The sequence below is a fragment of the Vulpes lagopus genome, chromosome 2 (genome assembly GCF_018345385.1).
Source record: "Vulpes lagopus strain Blue_001 chromosome 2, ASM1834538v1, whole genome shotgun sequence".
Lineage (NCBI taxonomy): Eukaryota > Metazoa > Chordata > Mammalia > Carnivora > Canidae > Vulpes > Vulpes lagopus.
Genome location: NC_054825.1, coordinates 157,686,108 through 157,694,802, shown reverse-complemented (window position 1 = coordinate 157,694,802; position 8,695 = coordinate 157,686,108). Strand labels below are relative to the sequence as shown.

The following is an 8,695-nucleotide window of genomic DNA, read 5'->3' as shown; positions in this document are numbered from 1 at the left end:
AATAACTTTCTAGAATATTAAGTTCATTTCCCTTGCTATGACAGAGGGACAATCCTATCTAACACTCCCCATGCTCCTATATCCTCTAAGGATTCTCTTTCTGTTCCCCTGGTCCTCCAACCTATTCATAGTGAGGATAAAGGACTTTCCATTGCCTGTGAGGGCCTGAATTGATATATCTGTGTTTCTATTGCTTTGGGGGACCCGGCGAAATCTGTGCCTATTTCTGAGGAATTTGTTTGAACCCAATTTTAAAATTCCATTTTTGCTTCTTGACAGAAATATGCAAGGGGAGTGGTCAGAATATTAGGTTCAGAAAAGTTGTAAACACTGGAGATAGATATCACATATCTTCTACTTTATGATTTCCAATCTCATGGAGGCCTCAAACGTCATCTTACAAAATCCCACTCAGTAAATTCATCAGAGTACAAGGCACCTCCCTAAAATAAGAACATCATGGCAGCCCTGGTGGCTCAGCAGTTTAGCGCCATCTTCGGTCCAGGGCCTGATCCTGGAGACCCCTGATCAAGTCCCCCTTCCGGCTCCCTGCATGGAGCCTGCTTCTCCCTCTGCCTGGGTCTCTGCCTCTCTCTCTTTCTCTGTGTCTCTCGTGAATAAATAAATGAAATCTTTAAAAAAAATAAAAATAAAATAAGAACATTTGTATTTCACTTCAAAATTCCCTTTTTCTTCATATGAACTAACATTAGAAATTTCAACTCTGTGTTCTCTAATTCCTAAATGGTAAAAATAATATCTATTTACATCATATTTTTTACATCATATAATTGCTAAAATATTAACGTCATAGGGGAGCTTAGAACATTGTCCAAAATATAATAAAGCATACACTGTTACCGTATTTCTTCACAACTCTCATTTTATAATTTTGGCTTGTTTATATAAAGTTGCTGTATGTCTATGTCCCAGATGTTATCCTTCTGTGATTAGCTTCTGTGAAATTTGGTTGTGATTTTAGATTCTAAAGTACTCATATACCATGTACATGTGTTTTGTAAGATGTGATTTAGGTAGTCAAAACCCATATGTCTGGGGCACCTGGGTGGCTCAGATGTTTGGGCATCAGCCTTTGGCTCAGGTCATGATCTCAGGGTCCTGGAATTGGGTCCTCGGAGCCAGCCCCATGGCTCCTGGCTCAGCAGGGAGCTTGCTTCTCCCTCTCCCTCTGTGTCTCCCCCTGCTCATGCTCTCTCTCTCTGTATCTCTCTGTTTCCATTGAATAAATAAATCTTAAAAAAAAAAAAAAACCCATATGTATTAAATTGTTTTCTTCACAAACATAAATTTACTTCAGTCAAAAAGTAATCATCAGGATTTTCATCTGCTTTCCTCAGAATGTATCTGAATTGTGGTATAATTAATGTTAACCCAAATGTATACTTATGTGTTAATAATCCTGAGATTAGTTTACAACATTCATGGTGTTTCTTTAGTAAGAAATGTTTTTGTGGTTGCTTCTAAAGCATGGATCACAGTCTTCGTATCCTGTGAAAAAGTGGAAATATTAATAACAACTTTCTCTAATGTCATTTATATGGTTATTCATAAAATTTTTATTAGAACATTTTATGATTGATGGTTAATTTTCTAAGCAATATAACACATGCTAGTGCTTCAAATGTTTGCTTTCCATGAGGAACAGTCCCATTTTAAAATTACAGTTATATACAAGAATCCTTTTTTGATAAAATACCTATAATTTATTCAGAAGTTTTGGGAGTTAAAATTTCTCTTATTCTTGTTTTATAATTCCATAACAATGCTTCCTTTTGTATGATAGTTTCTATAGCCTCAATGAATTGTGTTTTTGTTTTTGTTTTGTTTTTCTGTTCTGTTTGGATAACAATTTTCAACTTAGTACATTTTAAGACTGTGTAGGGTTCAAGTAAGAATCAGCCATACGACAATTGCCAATAAAATTACATGGGTATTTGTTTGTATAAATATTACTCATACATTGGTTCATGACTTTCCTTGTTTGTTTCTTTTTTTGGTTAGTGAGTGGTCAGCGGTTGTTTTATCCGTTCTTGGTGAATTGTTATAATAGAATTAAGGTCATTGTCTATTTAAAGGATGAACATATATTCCCTTTGTGAAAAAAATATCTCTTTGAATTAAAGGTGATGTTTTAAAACTCATGACATTGAGGATCTCTGGGTGGCTCAGCGTTTTAGCGCCTACCTTCGACCCAGGGCGTGGTTCTGGAGTCACCGGATAGAGTCCCACATTGGGCTCCCTGCATGGAACCTGCTTCTCCCTCTGCCTGTGTCTCTGCACCCCCCACCCCCCATCTCTCATGAGTAAATAAATAAAATCTTAAAAAATAAAACTCATAACATTATATGAATTTTAGGTTTTTATTTTTGTTTTTTTTAATTTTAAGTTTTATAGTTTACTCTTAATTGTGGTGTAGACATATGCCATCACATTTACCATTTTAACCATTTTAAACTGCAGTGTGAAATATATTTATGTTGTAAAATCAACCTCTGAGATTCCTCATCTTGCAAAATAGAAGCTCAGTACCTGTTAAACAACCACTTCCATATGTATCTCTATTCTAAGCCCCAGCAACTACATTTTCCTCCTTTTTTTATTCCTACCTTCCTCACTCTCTCCTTTCCTTCCCTACTTCCTTCTCTTATACTACATTAGGTTCCTCACATAAGTGAAAGCAGTGTATCTGTCTCTGTGACTTGTTTACTTCACTTAGCATAATGTCACTGATGTGGGAAATAAAGGCAAAAGAAAAAAAATTAAATTTCTTTACTGTCTACAGCCCATTAAGAAGTCCTTGAAACAGGTAGAGTGACATTCTTCTGGGAGCTCAACTGCCTCAATGTTAATGCTTTGCTAAGAGCAAAAGGACAATCTTAGATTAACAATATCCCCAATGTCAAGGATCCTGTAAGTCTACATTAACATATAAACATTCCTTTGGAAACTTCCATTATCTTTAACCCCCAGTTAGCAATGTTAGCAATCATCTTCCAAGAATATGGCCACTGATACACATCTGAAAGTTCTCATGACCAAACTTTATTTATTTATTTATTTATTTATTTATTTATTTATTTATTTATATTTTTAGAGAGAGTGAGAGTGAGAAGAGGGGTGAGGGGGAAAGAGAGAGAGAGAATCTCAAGCAGGCTCCACAATCAGCATAGAGCCCAGTGTGGGGCTTGATCTCTCGACCCTAAGATCATGACCTGAGCTAAAATCAAGAGTGGGATGTTTATCTGACTGAGCCACCCAGGCTCTGCATTACTAAGGTTCTATTAGACAGTAATAAATGACATTTTTTTTACATTTGTTTTTATTTAAGTTCAGTATGCCAACATATAGCCATCAAACTATGAAAGGCAAATAGTTTAACCATACAATTAATGTACCCAGCTCCCCACCCCAGGTGTTATTATGTAAATTTAACAATTTTTTCTTCTATTTTATTTTATTATAAATTTATTTTTTATTGGTGTTCAATTTGCCAACATATAGAATAACACCCAGTGCTCATCCCATCAAGTGCTCCCCTCAGTGCCCATCACCCAGTCACCCCCACCCCCATAAATGACATTTTTGTAACTCCAGCTAGTTCCCTCAAGATTCTGGAAAACTTGTTTCCAAAATTCCTTAATGACTTACGTTATCAAAGAAAAAAAAAAGAAAAAAAAGACTTACTTTATCCCTAAGCCCCTCCCAACTTGTAAGTACATAATTGGTCACCTGTCACAATCCCAGTACAGCTGTTTCTCCCCAGGGTTCCTGTCCCTGTGCTTTAATAAAACCACCTTGTTGCATCGAAGATGTCTCAATAATTCTTTCCCAGCTGTCAGCTCCAAACCCCAGTATTTCCTACATCATTTGGCAACTTTGAAGGGATTCAGTCTTCTCATCTGGATTCTTTTTTTTTTTTTTTAAGATTTTTTGTTTTTATTCATGAAAGATGCACAGAGAGAGAGGTGGAGACATAGGAGAGGGAGAAGCAGGCTCCCTTCAAGGAGCCCGATGTGAGACTCAATCCCAGGACCTGGGGATCATGCTCTGAGCCAAAGGCAGACGCTCAAGAGCTGAGCCACCCAGGCATCCCTCTCATCTGGATTCTGGGCCTCAATGTAATCTTGATGAGCACTTTCCTCTTCCTTTACTCTCATTTCAGGGGCCCTTCAAGGAGTACGGTCTTACTGGAACACTTTCACGTTGATTGCTCAGGCTGCAGTCCTCTAGCCCATGGCTACTTTACGAGAAGGAGAAACCCTGACTTTTAGGGGGAAGTTTGTATGATGGCTAGAATGGTATTAAGATCCAGAAACTTGTCTTCTCTTTATTCTTGTCTTTATACAAACTTGTCTTCCTTGGGCACAGGAAGAGCCCACCTAAGTGACTAGCATGGCTGCCAAACTTAAGAGTCCTGTGTTAGGTTTCCTTCTCGTTCATCAAATGTGATCCTTTTTGCATCTTTGGTCTAGCAACTTTTGGCTATAAGACCTCCACTCAAAACCAGCCAAGACCAGTACCTGATTGAATTAAAACCCAACCAGGACCATTTCCTCCAGAAGTTGGCTGTAAAGACTTCATGTATTGCAAGGTCACTTAGATCATGATGGATTTCTATCTTTACTGTTTTCTCACAATGTCCTCTACTAACTACTTAAACTACAAAATTGTGTAATTCTCCCTTGTAAAACTTTCCTAGTATTTACCATGGATTAGAAATGGCAGGGATCCCTGGGTGGCGCAGCGGTTTGGCGCCTGCCTTTGGCCCAGGGCGCGATCTTGGAGACCCGGGATTGAATCCCACATCGGGCTCCTGGTGCATGGAGCCTGCTTCTCCCTCTGCCTATCTCTCTCTGCCTCTCTCTCTGTGACTATCATAAAATTAAAAAAAAAAAAAAAGAAAGAAAAGAAAAGAAAAAAAGAAATGGCAGATTCGGGCAGCCCAGGTGGCTCAGTGGTTTAGCGCAGCCGTCAGCCCAGGGTGTGATCCTGGAAACCTAGGATCAAGTCCCACGTTGTGGTCCCTGCATGAGCCTGCTTCTCCTTCTGCCTGAGTCTCTGCCTCTCTCTCCCTGTGTGTGTCTTTCATGAATAAATAAATAAAATCTTTAAGAAAGAAATGGCAGGTTCTTCATGGCACAGCACAGCCTTCATGAAAGGCAACCACACAGCCTTCATGGCATGGCATGGTATTTCAGTCCGTGAACCAGGCACCTATCTGTTTTGCTGTTCTTTTTCTTGTTTTCAAGTATATGAATAAATTTAAACAGATTTCAATAAAAATTCCTATCAGGCACCTATCTGTAGCCTAAGATACAATGGGGAAATAGGGGAGGTGATGCCAACATCCCTGATAAATAGCCATTTTGTTCGAGGATGCCTCTGGTTGGTTTTGACACAGGGAACCTCTGATGTATCCTGTGTGGGACGCCACTGAGGAGTTAGGGGGGATTTTTGATATTGGACCTTCTCTCTTCTTCAGTTCTCAAGGACTCTCCCTTGGAACACCTTTTAACCCAGGAATAGTTTGGATTGCAAAATTTAAGAAAGGACTGATCTCCTGTAAAACTCCATGGCCTCAGTAGTATCTGTCAGTTATATCTCTTCTACAGGAAAGAGAGTAAATGGATAAGGACCATAAGTCCAGGCCTTCAGGGCTTTAAATCAGCCACCTGGACCTAAGCCATCTTGTAGAACATGTTTGGTCACTTCACTTCACCAGACCGTAAACTCCATCCAGACATATTGGTAATAATCATCTAGGCAGCCTCCTGGTAGAACCCACGTTGCTGGAGGAGACACAGGCCATCCACAATAAAGACGACACTGGCTCTCTCACAGTTCCTCCTTCTAATACAGTTGGAGGCTTCTCCCTCATTTCCCAGGTTAATACTATTATTGGATTCAACTGTAGTTAGTCTACTTTGAGACAAGGACTTTATTATTTATTTATTCATTCATTCATTCATTCATTCATTCATTAGAGACACAGAGAGAGGGAGAGGCAGAGACACAGGCAGAGGGAGAAGCAGGCTCCATGCAGGGAGCCTGATGTGGGACTCGATCCCCAGTCTCCAGAATCACACCCTGGGCTGCAGGCGGCGTTAAACTGCTGCGCCACCGGGGCTGCCCCGCGACAAGCACTTTAAGGAATATTTCCAAGTAGCTGCCCAAACTCTGTTTTGCGGAAGTTCCCTGTCTTCTCTGGCCTGAGACGGACTACATATTTCTACTTTGGTGGGAAAAAAACATGGCATCTACTCATCTGTCAGAGCTGACAAGGTTTAGAACCAGGAACCCTCTTTCTCTGCCTTCTGGTGACACCCCACCTCTTGTGCCTCCCCTTCCTCTCCTCCTGTTTCTGCCCCACTTTGGGGCTGACCTGCATAAGTAGCTGTTATACCATCCTCTATGCCTCCAGAACATTGGCTCTTCCTCCTCTCTTTGCTGCCAAGGAGTGAAGAGCACTTCTTCCCTGGACTTACACCACCCACATCAGATTTCCTAACTGGTGATCCAGGTAAAAAGTGACAATGGGAAGCAAATTGATCAACTTTTAAAGTGGACCCAGGTGGAACTTAATTTTGATATTTAAATCTAATTTGTTGGGGATCCCTGGGTGGCTCAGTGGTTTGGCGCCTGCCCTCGGCCCAGGGCGTGATCCTGGAGTCCTGGGGTCGAGTACCACATCAGGCTCCCTGAATGGAGCCAGCTTCTCCCTCTGCCTGTGTCTCTGCCTCTCTCTCCCTCTGTGTATCTCATGAATAAATAAATACAATCTTTAAACATAAATAAATCTAATTTGTTTGTCGGTTTAATTAAAAGACATGTCTTTAGGGATGCCTCGGTGGTTCAGCAGTTGAGTGTCTGCCTTCGGCTCTGGTTGTGATCCTGGGGTCCTGGAATCAAGTCCTGCATCAGGTTCCTTGCAAGGAGCCTGCTTCTTCTTCTGCCTATGTCTCTGCCTCTCTCTGTGTGTCTCTCATGAATAAATAAATAAAAGCTTTTAAAAAAGAGAGACATGTCTTTAGAATTATCAGCATTAAATATAAAATTTTTATTCTACCAGGGATTACTGAAGGTCAAATAGGCTTATGTTATTTCTGTTGCAGTTTGTTAGCAAAAAGGTGACTTAAAAAGATGGTTAATTTTGTCTAACTCAGTTTTCATGGGTAATTGTTAAGATACCTTTCAAAGTCTTTGGTAACCTGAAACTTGGAGGTTTTGCTTGGATGATAGATTGGATTAAATTCGTTGGACATCTAGGTCTCTTCCAAAAAAGACAAAATACTAAAGTATTGATTACTGAAGGAGGTTTATCTGCTTTTGACTTCTTATTGCTAAGAAGCTAAGGATATCTGGGTGGAAATCAGGTTTTGTGCTTAAATGTATTCATAAATTTGCCATCCAACGGATTCTGGTGTAATAGTTCATGGTTGAATACTACTTAGTTTCCACTGGAGATTAAGGTTTCTAATAGTTAAAATTCACTAAGTGGAATTAAGACTGATGGAAATAAGGGAAGCAACTCTGTATGTGTAAGAAGGACACAAGGAATGGGAATACAAGGTAATTTTGTCCTAAGTGAGACTGGCTGCTTGGAGAGAAATGGCTTCAGACAAAATGTGAATGCAAAAGAAAATTGCTGAAGGTTTGTGAAGGGAAATCTTTGGAAAGGAATTTTATGGGTGGTCATGATGGACTAAGGTTGAAATGAATGGATTTTATTTATTTCTATTTTTTAGAAGATTTTATTTGTTTATTCCTGAGAGACACAGAGAGAGATGCAGAGACATAGGCAGAGGGAGAAGCAGGCTCCATGCAGGGAGCCCAATACGGGACTCGATCCTCACACCACCCCCCCCCCCCCCCCCCAGGATCACACCCTGGGCTGAAGGCCGTGCTAAACCACTGAGCCACCCAGGCTGCCCCGAGTCCCTTTTTTTTTTCTTTTTTTTTTTCTGAGTCCCTATTTTGATAAAGGTTCCCCAGATGCTTTTGATGTGCAGTCAAGTTTGAGAATTCCAGCTGTAGATGATAGACTAAAACATTAACCAATGACTAAACTCATTCATGATGAACTTAATTCAGATTGTTTGTGACCACTGGGTACCTATACTTGTGCCTGTGGGATTTGTCCTTGGATGTTATCTAGACAGAATGATGAAAAACTAACTGCCTTCCAGAACAAAAGTTTGTTGTTTAAAAGGAAATTAAGATCCAATGAAGAAGTCACCTGGAAGTAAAGGCAGTGACTGAATTTTTTTTAAAGATTTTATTTATTTACTCAAGAAAGACAGAGAGAGAGAGGCAGAGACATAGGCAGAGGGAGAAGCAGACTCCTGACAGGGAGCCCATGCAGGACTTGATCCTAGGACCCGGGATCATGCCCTGAGCTAAAGGCAGATGCTCAACTGCTGAGCCACCCAGGTGTCCCAAGGCTGTGACTGAATTATAGAATGTTCCATTTTAAAAATTAGGAGAGAAATAAAAACAAATTCATTATATTAAAAGAATACAAGTTTGATGAATTGTTGATCTGTTCTTGATAAAAAGATGTAAACGAAGTTATTTTCTCTTTTCTTTGCCCAGAAAAATCAGTTTCTATATTTTGCTTTTATCAGGTCTTTGATGATCTATAATCCTAGTTAGGCATATGCTTTAAAATTTTCTA

At 39.9% G+C, this 8,695-nt stretch overlaps 1 pseudogene; it reads left to right on the top strand.

The window, feature by feature from the left end:
- The first annotated feature begins 8,094 nt into the window (after positions 1-8,094).
- On the top strand, positions 8,095-8,267 carry LOC121484193 (annotated as a pseudogene).
- The last annotated feature ends 428 nt before the right edge of the window (positions 8,268-8,695 follow it).